At 39.6% G+C, this 13,456-nt stretch overlaps 1 pseudogene; it reads right to left on the bottom strand.

The window, feature by feature from the left end:
• Positions 1-1,883: 1,883 nt before the first annotated feature.
• On the bottom strand, positions 1,884-3,615 carry LOC125911831 (heterogeneous nuclear ribonucleoprotein D-like; annotated as a pseudogene).
• Between the last annotated feature and the right edge of the window lie 9,841 nt (positions 3,616-13,456).

The following is a 13,456-nucleotide window of genomic DNA, read 5'->3' as shown; positions in this document are numbered from 1 at the left end:
AGGCACCCCTCTCTGTCAACACTTTAAACGTTTCACTCCCATTTTTTCATACTTGCATGGTTTTTGAGAAGTCAGATGTCATTCTTATCTTTGCTACTCTGTAGGTAATGGATTTTTATCCTTGGGCTTCTTTCAGGATTTTCTGTGGTTTGAAACTGATATGACTAAGTGTAGTTTTGCAGGGGGATTTATCCTGTTTGGTATTCTCTGAACATCTTGGATTTGCAGTTTGTTGTCTGACAATAATTTGGGGGAAATTCAGTATGGTTTCAAATATTTCTTCTGTTCGTTTCTTCTGGCATTCCCATTGTGTATATGTTACCTTTTTTGTACCCAGTTCTTGGATATTTTGTTGTTTCTTTTTTCAGTCTTTTTTCTCTTTGCTTTTCAGTTTTGGAAGTTTCTACTGAAGTATCTTTAAACTCAGAGATTCTCTCTTCAGCTGTGTCCAGTCTACTAATAAGTCCAACAAAGGCATTATTCACTTTTGTTACAGTGTTTTTTATCTCTAGCATTTCTTTTTATTCTTTCCTAGAATTTCCATATTTTTGCTTACATTGCCCATCTGTACTTGCATGCTGTCTACTTATCAGAGAACTTAGTATATTAATTATAGTTGTTTTAAATTTCTGATGTGATAATTCCAACAGCTCTCTTGTATCTGAGCCTGGTCCTGAGGCTTCCTCTGTCTCTTCCACTTATGTTTTTTGCTTTTTCATATATCTTGTAATTTTTTCTTGGAAGCTGGTTATGATGTACAGAGTGAAAGGAACTGCTATAAATAGGCCTTTAGTAATGTGATGGTAAGGTGGAGGGGAAGGGAAGTTTTATAATCTTATGATCTGGTCTTTTAGTGTGCCTGTGCCTTTGGACTGTGAACTTCTAATGTGCTTCTCAGTCCTCGTCCCTCCATACCCTTAAGTGAGACAGGATGGCTAGAGGGGGCTGGAAGTGGATCTTTCCCTTCCCCCAGGTTAGTTAGGCTCTGATAATACCCCAGCCGGTTAAGCTGTGATTAAATAGTACCTTCTGAAGGCGGACCTTGTTAAGAACAGAATGCTCTGGTATATTTTTAAATGGTTTCTTTTCCTCTTCCCCTGCCAAAAACGTGGTGGGGAAGAAAGAGTGTGGATTTTTCTCCGATATTCAGTGTGAGAATGTAATAGAGATCCAGGAATTAACTCACAAAAGTGTGGGAGCCCCCACTGACTGGGTCCCCCTGGAGTTTTTAAATCTCAGAGTTATCTACATTGAGTGCCCAGCAATTCGTAAATTACTGTTCAGGTTTCCCTACCCTGGCACTGGTTTGCACAGCTTGTTGCCCTAGTAAGTTGTGATTCTATGTATTTGCCTGTTGATCTTTCCAAATTAGGGAACAACATTTTGCCCTGTGACCTCACTTGTCTTTTGGATGTAAGGAGAGCTGTTGATTTTTCAGTTTGTTCAGCTTTTTATTTGTTAACTTGGAGTGACAACTTTCAAGCTTCTTGTAAGCTGGACTGGAAACCAGAAGTGTTTTATTTACCTTTTCATCACTGAAATATTAAAGACTCAGTGATTCTGTGTGAATCATTGCTAAGCTTCTCCTAGCAGTTCTCATCTGTTTTTTTGGTTCTCTCTATTATTTCACTGGGGCTCACAGAAGTTACATATCAATGGACTACATGTTCTATTGGCAGAATGTGCCCTAGTATGTATGAAAAGTGTGAAAATATGAGTAAGTGGAGTGACTTGATCAGTCCTACCCTTTCTAATGAGAGTTTCCCAATCTGTCATTCAGTCACCTTACCCTTCTTCCCTTTGATTCTTAATCTGACCCCTCTTCCATTCCATGATATAACCCAAAAGTTCTCATTAGCTTATTCTATTTTCACAGATTTTTTTTTGTTTTTTTCACCATACTTATAGTTTTGCATACTCTTTTATGGACCCTGATTGTACCTTTTGTAGTGAGCATTTATAGATTTTAAATACTTGTTGCTTTACATCTTTTGTTTTTAGGATGATATAATCTGTTGGACTGTGGTTAGGCTGAGGATTCAAATAAATATCTTTCATCTTTAATCTTTCAGTTCCTTATGTTTCATGTCTTTTCTTGTGAGTGGGCTCAAACTCCTCACTTTCTGTATTCCTTATTTTTTTCCCTTAGCTTTTTATTGTATGTAGGAATTCTGGTCAAATCAATATAGGTTAGCCTCACATATTTTTTTCCACATAAGGAAGCATTTATTTGAGGTTTAACGTAAATCATACAAATAAAGTTTGTATAAACACAAATCCACATCAAGTCATAACACAGCAAAAGACAAAGTAAAAACAAAGAAAACTAATTGGTGGCTATATACAGTTGGACCCAGTGTATTGTACATTAGAAAGTCTTTTACAAAATAGTCACCTTAGATCAACGGAAGATCAGTCGTCCTGCAAGATAGCTTACTCTCGTGATCTCCTCTACAGGACAACATATTCTGGTGTGTGCCTTGTGCTCTGCCTGTAACATGAGATAGACGTAGTCTGGGTGACACACAACCTGCAGTGAAGTTCCCACTGTTTTGTCCAACATCCTCCTATGGCTGGTAATTGTTTTGGTGATTGCCACCCCCTCAAGACACCTTGCCATAAGTGCTCTGTTGGCCACTGTAGTCTACACATCCCTGTCCATATCCATAGTTCCCAAAGTTATACCCAATATTACCATAGCCACCATAGCTACTATAGTTTTGAGACCAACATAGGCACTATTGTAATTTCCATATCCTCGATCATAATAGCTATTAAATCCTTGGCTCCTGTATTGGCTCCAACCTCATCCATGACCCCTAGTACCACCTCATCCACCAGCTTCCTCCTTTTTGTTGTTGCTATTACTGCCTATATACCTCTTTGAGTTATGCAGCTTTGATTTCACACTTCCCAGAACCAGTTTGTTTTCATCTGTTACAATGTGTTTTCTAACAATTTCTTTACTGGCTCTTCAGCTGTATATGTGATAAAACAAAATCCTCTTCTTTCATTTGTTTTTGTGTCCATGGGAAGTTCAGTGTTTTCAATATCGCCAAAAGCTCCAAAATATTCCTTAATTTGTTCTTCAGGGGATGCCTGGTAGCTCAGTCAGTTAGGTGTCCGACTTTGGCTCAGGTCATGATCTCATGGTTCATGGGTTCGAGCCCCGCGTTGGGCTCTGTGCTGACAGCTTGGAGCCTGAGCCTGCTTCGGATTCTGGGTCTTCCTCTCTCTCTGCTCCTCCCCCACTCATGCTCTGTCTCTCTTTCAAAAATAAATGAACATTAAAAAAAATTTAAATAAAATAAAACATAAAAAAAAATTAATTTGTTCTAAAGAACTATCTAGGCTCAATCCACCCGCAAAAACCTATTTGGTGGAGAGGGGTTTCTTCCCTTTTAAAGTTTTGGCCCTTTCAAGGTCTATCAAGTTGCCATCCAGTTTGTGTTCTTTCAGTTCCAGTACCCACCATCCTGACTTTTGCTCACGTTGATCTTGGATCCCTCTGCGAATCCCTCTGTGTTGCTGTATTTGTTCATGTCCTCCATGGTGGCGGAATAAGTGGGAGGGTGGGTTGGGGGGAGGGAGGGTGCTGGAGTGCAGGCCAGGCCTGGCAGCAGCTGCAGCAGAGCATTGTAAGGAGCTGGATTTAAAATGGTGGCTGAAGATGGGGCTCCTGGGTGGCTCAGTTGGTTAAGTGTCTGACTTCGGCTCAGGTCATGATCTCACGGTCCGTGAGTTCGAGCCCCGTGTCGGGCTCTCTGCTGTCAGTTCAGAGCCTGGAGCTTGCCTCAGATTCTGTGTCTCCCTCTCTCTCTGCCCCTCCCCCACTCACGCTCTGTCTCTATCAAAAAATGAATAAATGTTAAAAAAAAATTAAAATGGTGGCTGAAGAGCTAGCCTCACCTCACATATTAATTTTCTTTTTTCAATGACATTTTTCTCACTGCCACCTTGTACCTTACCACTTCATGCCTCATCTTCCATCTAGTCTATCTCCTTTCAGTATCTCCCCATTCCATATTATTTTTCTGTAACAATGGAATACTTAAAAAAAAAACCAAAAGCTCAAGTAACAGAAAACTCAAGACAGATTTAAACAATGAAAGTGATTTATTGGCTATTAAGACTAAAAAGACCAAGGTAGGATAGGCCACAGGGTTAGTTTGATTTAGTAATCCAACCATGTCATCAAAGACCTGGCTTCTTTACCTTTCTCTGTTCTGCCTTCAGTCTTGTCAGCGTCAGTCCAAACCTGGCTTCTCTCAAAAACCGAACTAACTAACCAACTACCCAAATCCAGAAATCCAAGTTTTATGTCTATATATACCACCCTGCCCAGAAAGGGAGAGTGTCCTCTTATTGGCTCTTCCAGAGTCAGAAGGTTGCTTTCCTAGAAGCTCCATTACTACAAAGGATACAGTGCATGTTACTGGACAAATTTAGTTCAGATGTCCTTCTTGAACCTCCCTCTATGCTGGAGAAATGGCATGTACTATGTGGCTCAGGTATAGGTTACCTGAACTTACCCTTGCTGAATGGGGAATGGGATGACCTTAGATTAATGAATCTAAGATGAATTTAGATTAATATGAGACTACTCCTAGAACTAGAAGTTCATCTGGCTTCTCCCTAAACATGTGAGAGAAGTTGACATCTGACTGAAAGTCTGGAAACTGTGAGGAAGGAGGATAGGGGAAATGGATTGCTAAGTGACAAAGAAATGATCCCTACCCTTGCACCTAGTTACTTCAAAAATTCGTAAAACACCATTTTTATTCCTTTGCTCTGCTACCGTAATCCAATGACCGAATCTGGCCTGCCACTTGTTTTTATAAATAATGTTTATTGAAACACAGCCATACTCACTTGAAAAGTATCATCTATGGCTGCTTTCAGACCACAGTGGAAGCGTTGAGTAGTTGTGTAGAGGGTTTTTTTGTTTGGTTTTTTGAGAGAGAGAGAGACAGAGAGACAGAGAGACAGAGAGACAGAGAGAAAGGGTGTGCCTGTGAGTGGGGGAGGGAGGAGAGAAGGAAGAGAAGGGAAGGTGGATAAGGGGAAGGTGAGGGGGGAGGGGCTTTAAACTCGAGAGCAGAGAGATCATGACCTGAGCCAAACTCAACACTTAACCAACTAAGCCATGCAGGCACCCCAGAAGAGTTGAGTAGTTGTAACAGAGACCATATGACCTGCAGAACCTAAAATATTTATTGTTCGGCCCTTTCAAAAAGTTTGCTGACCCTTGCCCTAGAAGATTAAATTTAAACTCATTCTCGATGTCAAAACCCTCTATCATCTATCCTCACTTTACTGATCTAATTTAATTGGCATTATTCACTGTATACAAACTCTAATCCATCCAGATTAGTTTATTCACCCACCCCAAACAGTGCACATTCAATCTCTACTTTTTAAATTTGTTCGTGCTTTATCCAAACTGGAATGCTCTCCTTCAATCTTAACATGTCTTTGAAGGCCCATCTCAAGTTTATGAAGTTTTCCTTATGACCTCAACCCACTGGAGCCTTCTTTCCTGCATTTATTATTTCCATCACACTATAATGCATTTTGAGTCTATATATGTTTTATAAATATATGCATATGTCTTATCTGTCCAATTAAATGCAAAACTCCTGGATATTTGAATCTTGGTAGTATCATATTTTTTGTATCCCTTACAGAATTTCAAGCAATGCTGGACCAAGAAGACACTTAAGTAATACTTACTAATCTTGTCAAAGTCTACCTCATATCCAGAATTAGTCCACTTCTTTGCATCCCCAGAATACCACCCTAATTTGAGCTCTACCTGCTCTCATCCAGCCTAATGCTGCTGTCTCCCAAGTGTCCGGTGCTCCTTCTGGCTCCCTACAATCTTCTCTGCACACAGTGAACAGACTGACTTTAAATGTTTAAATCAGGTGATGTTATTCTCCTACTTAATCTCCTCTACCTTCATGACATATCTCAGAGTAGTTGTGTTCTGCCTCTGCCTAAATCTACGCCCCCCCGCCCCCACATCTTCTCTCACTTGTCAGTGGTCACTCAGCTTCCCTTTCTCTCAGTTCCTCTGTCTGGAATATTTTCCCTCCATGACACAAATGTCTGACCCCTCGTAATGTCTGCTCTCAGTTCTCTCCTCTTTGCCTGACCACCCAGCCTAAACAGCCTCCTGCCTCCTACATCTCACTCTAGAACACATCATCCAGTTTCACCTTCTTCATAGCCCTGATCTCAACAGACTATGTCTTGCTTACTTTTTTAACTGTTTCCCCTCTAAATGTGAGCTCCACGAGTTTACTTAATTTGTTCACCACTGTATTTTCAGCCCCTAGAACAATGCCCAGTGCAGAAGAAGTATTTGGTAGCTCTTTGTGGAATAAACAAAACCGTTCGTAGATTTATTTCCTTTTGAAATAGCAAAAGAGAACTTTTATTCACTCCCATAAAAATTGCTAACCACCTTCTTCCATAGTGTTACCACTTAGGGTTTTGCACAAAGAAACTGTTCTTAGGGGGTACATTTGTTTCCTAGGGCTGCCATCACAAATTACCACAAGCTGAATGGCTTAAAACAACAGAAATCTATTCTTTTACCATTTTGGAGGCCACAAGTCCAGAATTAAATTGTTGGCGGGGTTGATTCCTTCTGGAGGCTCTGAGGGAAACGGTCCATGCCTCTCTCCCAGCTTCTAGTGGTTGCTGGCAACCCTTGACATTCTATGACTTGTAGATACATCATTCCAGTCTCTGCTTCCATCTTCACATCACCTTCGTCACCTTCTCTCTGAGAGAAGAAGGTGTGTTTTCTTCTGCCTCTGATGTGGACACTCTCCCTGGATTTAGGTCCCACCCTAATCCAGTAAGAGCTCATCTAGGTTTTCAACTAATTACATCTGTAATGATCCTGTTTGCAAATAAGGTCACATTCTGAGGTTCTGCATGGACATGAATTTGGGGGGGGGGACACTATTCATTAGGGGTTTTTATTTTTTTATTTAAAAAAATGTTTATTTATTTATTTTGATAGAGCACACGCATGCATGGAGGAGGGGCAGAGAGAGACAGGGAGAGAGACAGAGAGAATCCCAAGCAGGCTCCACGCTGCTAGAACAAAGTCTGCTTTGGGGCTCAAACTCATGAACCATGAGATCATGACCTGAGCTGAAATCAAAGTCAGACGCTTAAATGACTCAGCCACCCAGGCACCCCTCATCAGGGTTTTTTAATACAACACAGAAATTAATAGTCCACTCTTGCTGTAGTATATTGCACATAGGTTGTTTTTTGGTAACCAGCAATAACCTCCTTTACCAGGAACACCTCTGTTTCCTAGTGGGGAATTCCCTCGCTCCCTCTGTTGGTAATCTTGGTGGGGATGTAAATTAGTATTCTTCATCTCACTGCAACTAAGGAGCCACATGTGACTAACCCAAGGGAAGACAGCTAGACTCCTGGGATGTTTTATTTTTTGGAATTTATAGTTCCTTATATTTTGGCAAACTTTCAAGATGTACTTTTACTCCATAGTAAATTTCCCTTGATTTTAGCTCTAGAAATCTGTGAATGCACAGAACACATTAAGCAATCTGGATCATGAAACTTTTAATCTTGAGAAGAGGTACACAGGATGGGAAATAGAGGGAGGGCATACACTGGAGCTGCAGCACCTCGGAAAGATCCAGAAGTTGTTCTTGTTGCCTGGACTCCAGGAGCTGTCCTCATTCTGTCCTGGCCTTCCAGCCTCCCATCTATCCTGTGAGCTCCTGGCTATCGTTCTGTTCAAGGCCCTTTTTGCTTGAGTTAGTCAGACAGAATCCATTCCTATCAATTGTTAAGCTGAAACTTAATTGTGAAACTCACAGTTGTTAAGCTGAGATCCAAGATGTTTTCAGTACTGCTGCAATTTTGCATATTTAGCTCTGAGCTCTGACATGTGGAGTTTACGACTACATGAGATACTACCTTCAAAATGTCAATTTCATCCCAAACCTACAAATTAGTGTAATTAAAAGACAGCATATTAGCATTTTCATTAATTTATTTATAACCCATCGTGTCCCAAAAGGACTTCATTATGTTAAATTATCCTACAAAGGTATAGCAAGAAAAAATACACTTAAAATAATAAGTGGAAATGAGACAAAAGAGAATAAGCATAGAATAGTAAGATGAAGCCATGAGTGAACCTAATCCATAATGGTTACTGTGAAGGTCCAGACAATAGGTAGGGGCAAGATGCAATAATATGACAGGGTCTACAGGCTAAGATTGCCATGGTATTTGGCAACAATATTTTCTACTTGAAATAATACCCTCTCAACATGCATTTTTGTTAAAAGAGCTTTCAGTCTCTCCATAGTAATGGAGACTGAGATAATGGGGTCATGAGATAATTAAGCAACTTGCCAAATAGGAACTGCCTAACCAAATGCCAGAAAAGAGAATACATTTGCTTAAAGTCACTATGTTATCAGTTTAAAGATGGTAAACATATGCCAAGATGTCTGTTTTCAATTTCTTTTTTTATTTTGGTTAATATTACTCAAAAAAATTTAACTATAGTGTCTTTTTAAAAATTAATAATTCATTTTGCTTTACACAATAGTTGGACCGTGGGAAAGCTTTATTTTATAAAAAAGATTTATTTTTACAAGTTGAAATGTTTGGCTTTTTTTATAAGTAAGGTCTAGACCCAACGTGGGGCTGAAACTGACAACCCCAAGATCAAGAGTTACATATTCTACCAACTGAGCTGGCCAGGCACCCCACAAATTGAAATATTTTAAGTAGAAGAGCGGACCCAGCTGTTTAAAAAAACACATATAGTCCATTTTTGCAAATCAAACACTACTTTTTCATTTATTATGCTAGTGATGTGGGATTTTCACATGTTATAGAAATGTTGGTTCCTTTCACAGTTTTTATAAGGAAGTGAAGCTCAGATTTTAAATGCAAACACTGCATAAAGATATTACTCATACATAGTAACATAGTAAACACAATCATAAGATACTGATCTTCATTATTGTAATGAAGATTTTCCTGTTTCAATATTTATTGCATTCACCCCCACCCCAACCAAACCTTTTCCAGAATCTGAGGTAATTATTGAATACATCACAAGTGCCACCTAGTGCTTTCTTTGAAAATAACTTTTTTTTTTTTTTTTTTTTTTAATCTTCAGAAACAAGAACAAAACAAGATGTAGAAGGCCTGACTGTCAGGACAGAGCTTGTTTAAATAACTCTGCTTTCTAAAAAAGTCTGTTTGTTTTCAGTCAAAAAAGGCTTTGAAAGAATTTTGAAATGAGTTTCTTTGACAGTAGTCAGACTTCTCAATACTGTTTGATTTTAATTTTGCATAGGTATAGATGGAATTAAGTAAAAAATGCTAAAGAAGTGGAAAATGAAGGCATTTCACTAAGGAAGTAGCAGCAATATTTTCAAAAAGTATTTTCTCCAGTTCCCAACGGGAGCGGACATCTCACCAGAGCTCTGATTCTATCGTCATTATTTTATACCCCAAGTCACTCTTGCTTCCAATTCTCCTATACTTAAGGCATTGAAACATCGTCGTGTCGTCATCATCATCATCGTCATCATCTCACCACCACCACCACCACCACCACCAGCACCCACAGTCATGATCACAAGCACTAGCTGAGAGACTAGTTGTAGGATCCTGTGCTAGTGTCAAGGAAACAAACACAAGCTTTAATCTCCACCATCAAGGAGCTTAATATTAACTTGGAGGGAGGAAAAGAAGTAGAAAGAAGAGGAGGCGGAGGAAAAGTATGTGTGTAATAATAAAATGGCAATTCTCGATGAAAAGCTGTCACCATTTTTCCAGTTCATAGGCCATCCCCACCCTTTTACCCACTCCTGGTATCTGAGTCCTGTGCTCGGCTTTTGAAATGCCTTTCTGATAGGTTCTCTCTTCCCTCTCTATTGTCTGTTTATTCCTCCACCTCATTCCTGGAAAATTGCAACAGACTTGTCCTTCGGTTTCCCGCCTCTCCTATTGTCAGGCTAATATTACTAAAATGCTGCCTTTAACTTTTCATTCTTTTCCTCAAGAACCAGTTATGGTTGTCTGTGCTCATTAGACTGTGGACATAAATCTCTGAGCCTAGCTTCCCTCCCCTGCCTACCCCCCTCCCCAACTGCCCCCCACCCCCACCCCGCAGCTTTGAAGGTTTTCTGTAATTCACACAGACTTTATCTGTTGGGTATACACTCCAACACTAAATTTTCACCCCAAAGGGCAGGGTTCTGTTTACTTTAGAACAAAAAGGCAGGCTGTACTTTCATTTCCTTTTTTAAATTTTGTGGCTTTTTCTCCCTATTTCTACTTGTTTTTCCTTTTTTTCTTTTTCTTTTTTTTTGTCTCTTGTGCCATTTGCCTTTATGTTATGAATTACCCTATCACTTGTTACCATTGCCATTCTTTTCCTCCATGTACCTTTTTCTCCTGATTACCTCTCCTGTGGGCATCACATTCTCTCCAGTGTCTCCTGGTTGTGCTTTCATCTTGCTCCACAGTGAGTTACATTGGAACTTCCCTTTCCTGCTCATTGGGTTTACTTCTTTGCTTCCTGGGTCAGTGGTCTCCTTTCTTTTCTCCTCGTTTTGCTTCAGAATATTTTCAAGCAACTTTGCAAAAATGAGCACGTGAGAGGTAAATGTTCCAAGTCCTTGCATGTTGGAAATGTCTTTATCTTCACATTTAAACTGTGTTTGCCTAGGTACAATATTCTAATTTAACTAAAACTATGTTACCAAAACATTTGGTAGCTGGTTTCTTATTGTGTTTTGTTTTATTTCATTCATTCATTCATTCTGTTCTTTCCAGGAAGCAACTTTATTCCTGCAGGTACCACTCAGTTGGGTTTGTACCCAAGGAACTGAGCCCCGTACACCACGTGGCATAGTTTTTTATATATATTTTACTTCTTTGTCTCCCATATATGATAACACACAAACATGTAGTCTGATTAAGTGGTCTCATGTTACAAGGTCGTGAGGGATATTGTCACGTATGTGTATAGCCAGGTTACCTTGACTTTTTTTGTTTTTTTTTTCCTTAGGGAGGGGCTCTACCACATTCCCCCCTTTGGTGATAGGACCCCTCTATCTTATTGTGTTTTAGTACTCGGGTTGCTGAAGAGAAGTCTGATGTCAGCTTGACTTGTTCTTTTGTAATGTGGAAGATAAATTGTCTCAGTTTCACTGGCATCAAGTCAAATCCTCTAACAATCTATTTTTCCACAGTGAATCTGAACCCCACAGGTCTGTGTTCTGCTTTTAATGCTGACTAATAAAATTTCAGATCCTGGCTCTGAAAATACGGAACTTCCTAATTTTTTTCAAACTCTAATAAAGAGATGAAAAGTTGTTTCTTCTCTTCTGCAACAAAGAGAGAGATGACCTTCCTCATGGTAAAACTTGGTAAAAGGACCCAATGAGATATGGTGTCAAATGTGAACTCTCACAAGGACATCAGTCTTGCTTCCTCTGTGATACGAGCCTTGCACAAATATTCACAACTGCTGTCAGCTCATTCTGTCCTCTGTAATACAAATATGTTATTGGAATTATTATTTGAACAAAGGAATCTTGTAGATGCTAGATATCTTAGAAATTGTTGCCATGTTATGTGAGTATAACCTTTAATGACACCTGTCATTCTGTCTTACTTGTTAAGACTTGTTAAGATAGTCTTATTTGTTGCTCTGGTGATAATGTTGTAGTTGACACTTATGTTCCCAAGTAGTATAAACATTGTCAGAGTTGTTCTGTCAAATCAGAAGAAGATCCTTGGCTCTCTGCCCTTCCTGTTTGCACAATGGACAAATAAAAGTCTACTGTGCTAGAGTGCTTCATGTAACAAAGAATCTCATTTATATTTCCACATGGATATCCAGTTGCTTCAGCACCATGGACCAAAGTGACAATTTCTCAAACCCATAGTAGTTGATTTTATAAGATATTTCAGTTCTGGGGTATCTGGGTAGCTTAGTCCGTTAAGCATCTGACTCTTGATTTTGGCTTGGGTCATGATCTCATGGTCATGGGATTGAGCCCCGCATGGGGCTCTGTGCTAAGCATGGAGCCTGCTTGGGATTCTCTCCCTGTCTCTCTGTCTCTCCCCCATTTGGGGGGGGGGGCGGGAAGATGTTTCATTTCTAATACCTGAGTGCATTCAAACATGTCATCTTTTCAGCAATTTGCAACAGTTATCATTTCAGTATCCTTCAGGAACTTTGGGAGGGGAGAAGAATATTTGATAACAGTATAAAAAGGCAAAGTGGTGATTCCTGTAATTAAAACAAATTTTTACTCTCCCCTCCAGAGAGATACCAAGGTCCAGGAGGACAGTGTCCCAGAATATTCTTCTAAATATGGTGAAAATCTTTCTGCCACAACCAAAAAGTATTTTTTATATTAATGTGACCTCAGTATTAAATCTTTACTACATCTATTGCTGTATAGAATAATCAGCTCTAGGACATCGAACAATAGAAAACAGTAATATTGTGGAAAGGAAACTTTTCTTAGATCCATATGAATGTCTATATCATCTCTGAAAGTGATCAAATGGACAATAGAACAGAATGGAGTCCAGAAATAGGCCCACACATAAAGGATCACTTGATTTAACACGAGTGTGCCAATATATGGTACAGGTTCAGAGGGTGTTTGAATTTTAAAATTGGATATATATTATCAAATTATGCACCAGAAAACTTACACTAATTTATGCTCTCACTAACATGGTTAAAGAGCACTTCATGACCTATTCATGTAAATGTTCAAGGATGTTTAAAAAGAATGGATATTCTGTTTATTGAACACAAAGTCCTCTTTCTATGTGTGTATATAATGCAATGCATTCATTATTCAAGCAACAAGTATTTACTGAATGCCTCATATGTTTTAGGTACTGCTCTAGGCCCTGGGGATTTGGCTGAAGGCAAGTTACCTTTTTTGAAGCTTACATTCTTGGGGGGTGGAGACAGATAATAAACAGAAAATAATTTTATAGGGTTTTAGTTGCATGAAGGAAAAACCCGGGAAGGTATGGGGTCAGAGAGAGACTAGTCTAGTTCATATAGGAGAGTCAGGAGAGGCCTCTCTGCAGAGGTGACCTTCATGATGAGAAGGAGGGAGCCAAGCAAAGTTTGAGGGGAAGGTGTGTCCCAGACAGAAGTTCAGGGATTGTGAAGGCCTTAGGTCAGGAAAGTGGTTGGTGTGGGAGAGACTCAAAGATGGGCCAGCATGGCTGGAGAGTATAGGATTGATGCTCAGAGAGGTATGCAGGGGCTGGATCATGCTGGCCTTGTTGCTCATAGCAAGACATCTAGATTTTGTTATATTGTAATGGGAAGTCACGGAAGGGTCTTAAGCACTGATGTGGCATGGTCTGATTCATACTTCTAAAAGATAAT

Source organism: Panthera uncia (assembly GCF_023721935.1).
Source record: "Panthera uncia isolate 11264 chromosome C1 unlocalized genomic scaffold, Puncia_PCG_1.0 HiC_scaffold_3, whole genome shotgun sequence".
Classification (NCBI taxonomy): Eukaryota; Metazoa; Chordata; class Mammalia; order Carnivora; family Felidae; genus Panthera; species Panthera uncia.
Note: the sequence above shows the minus strand (reverse complement) of the source record. Positions and strands in the feature narration are given on the sequence as shown.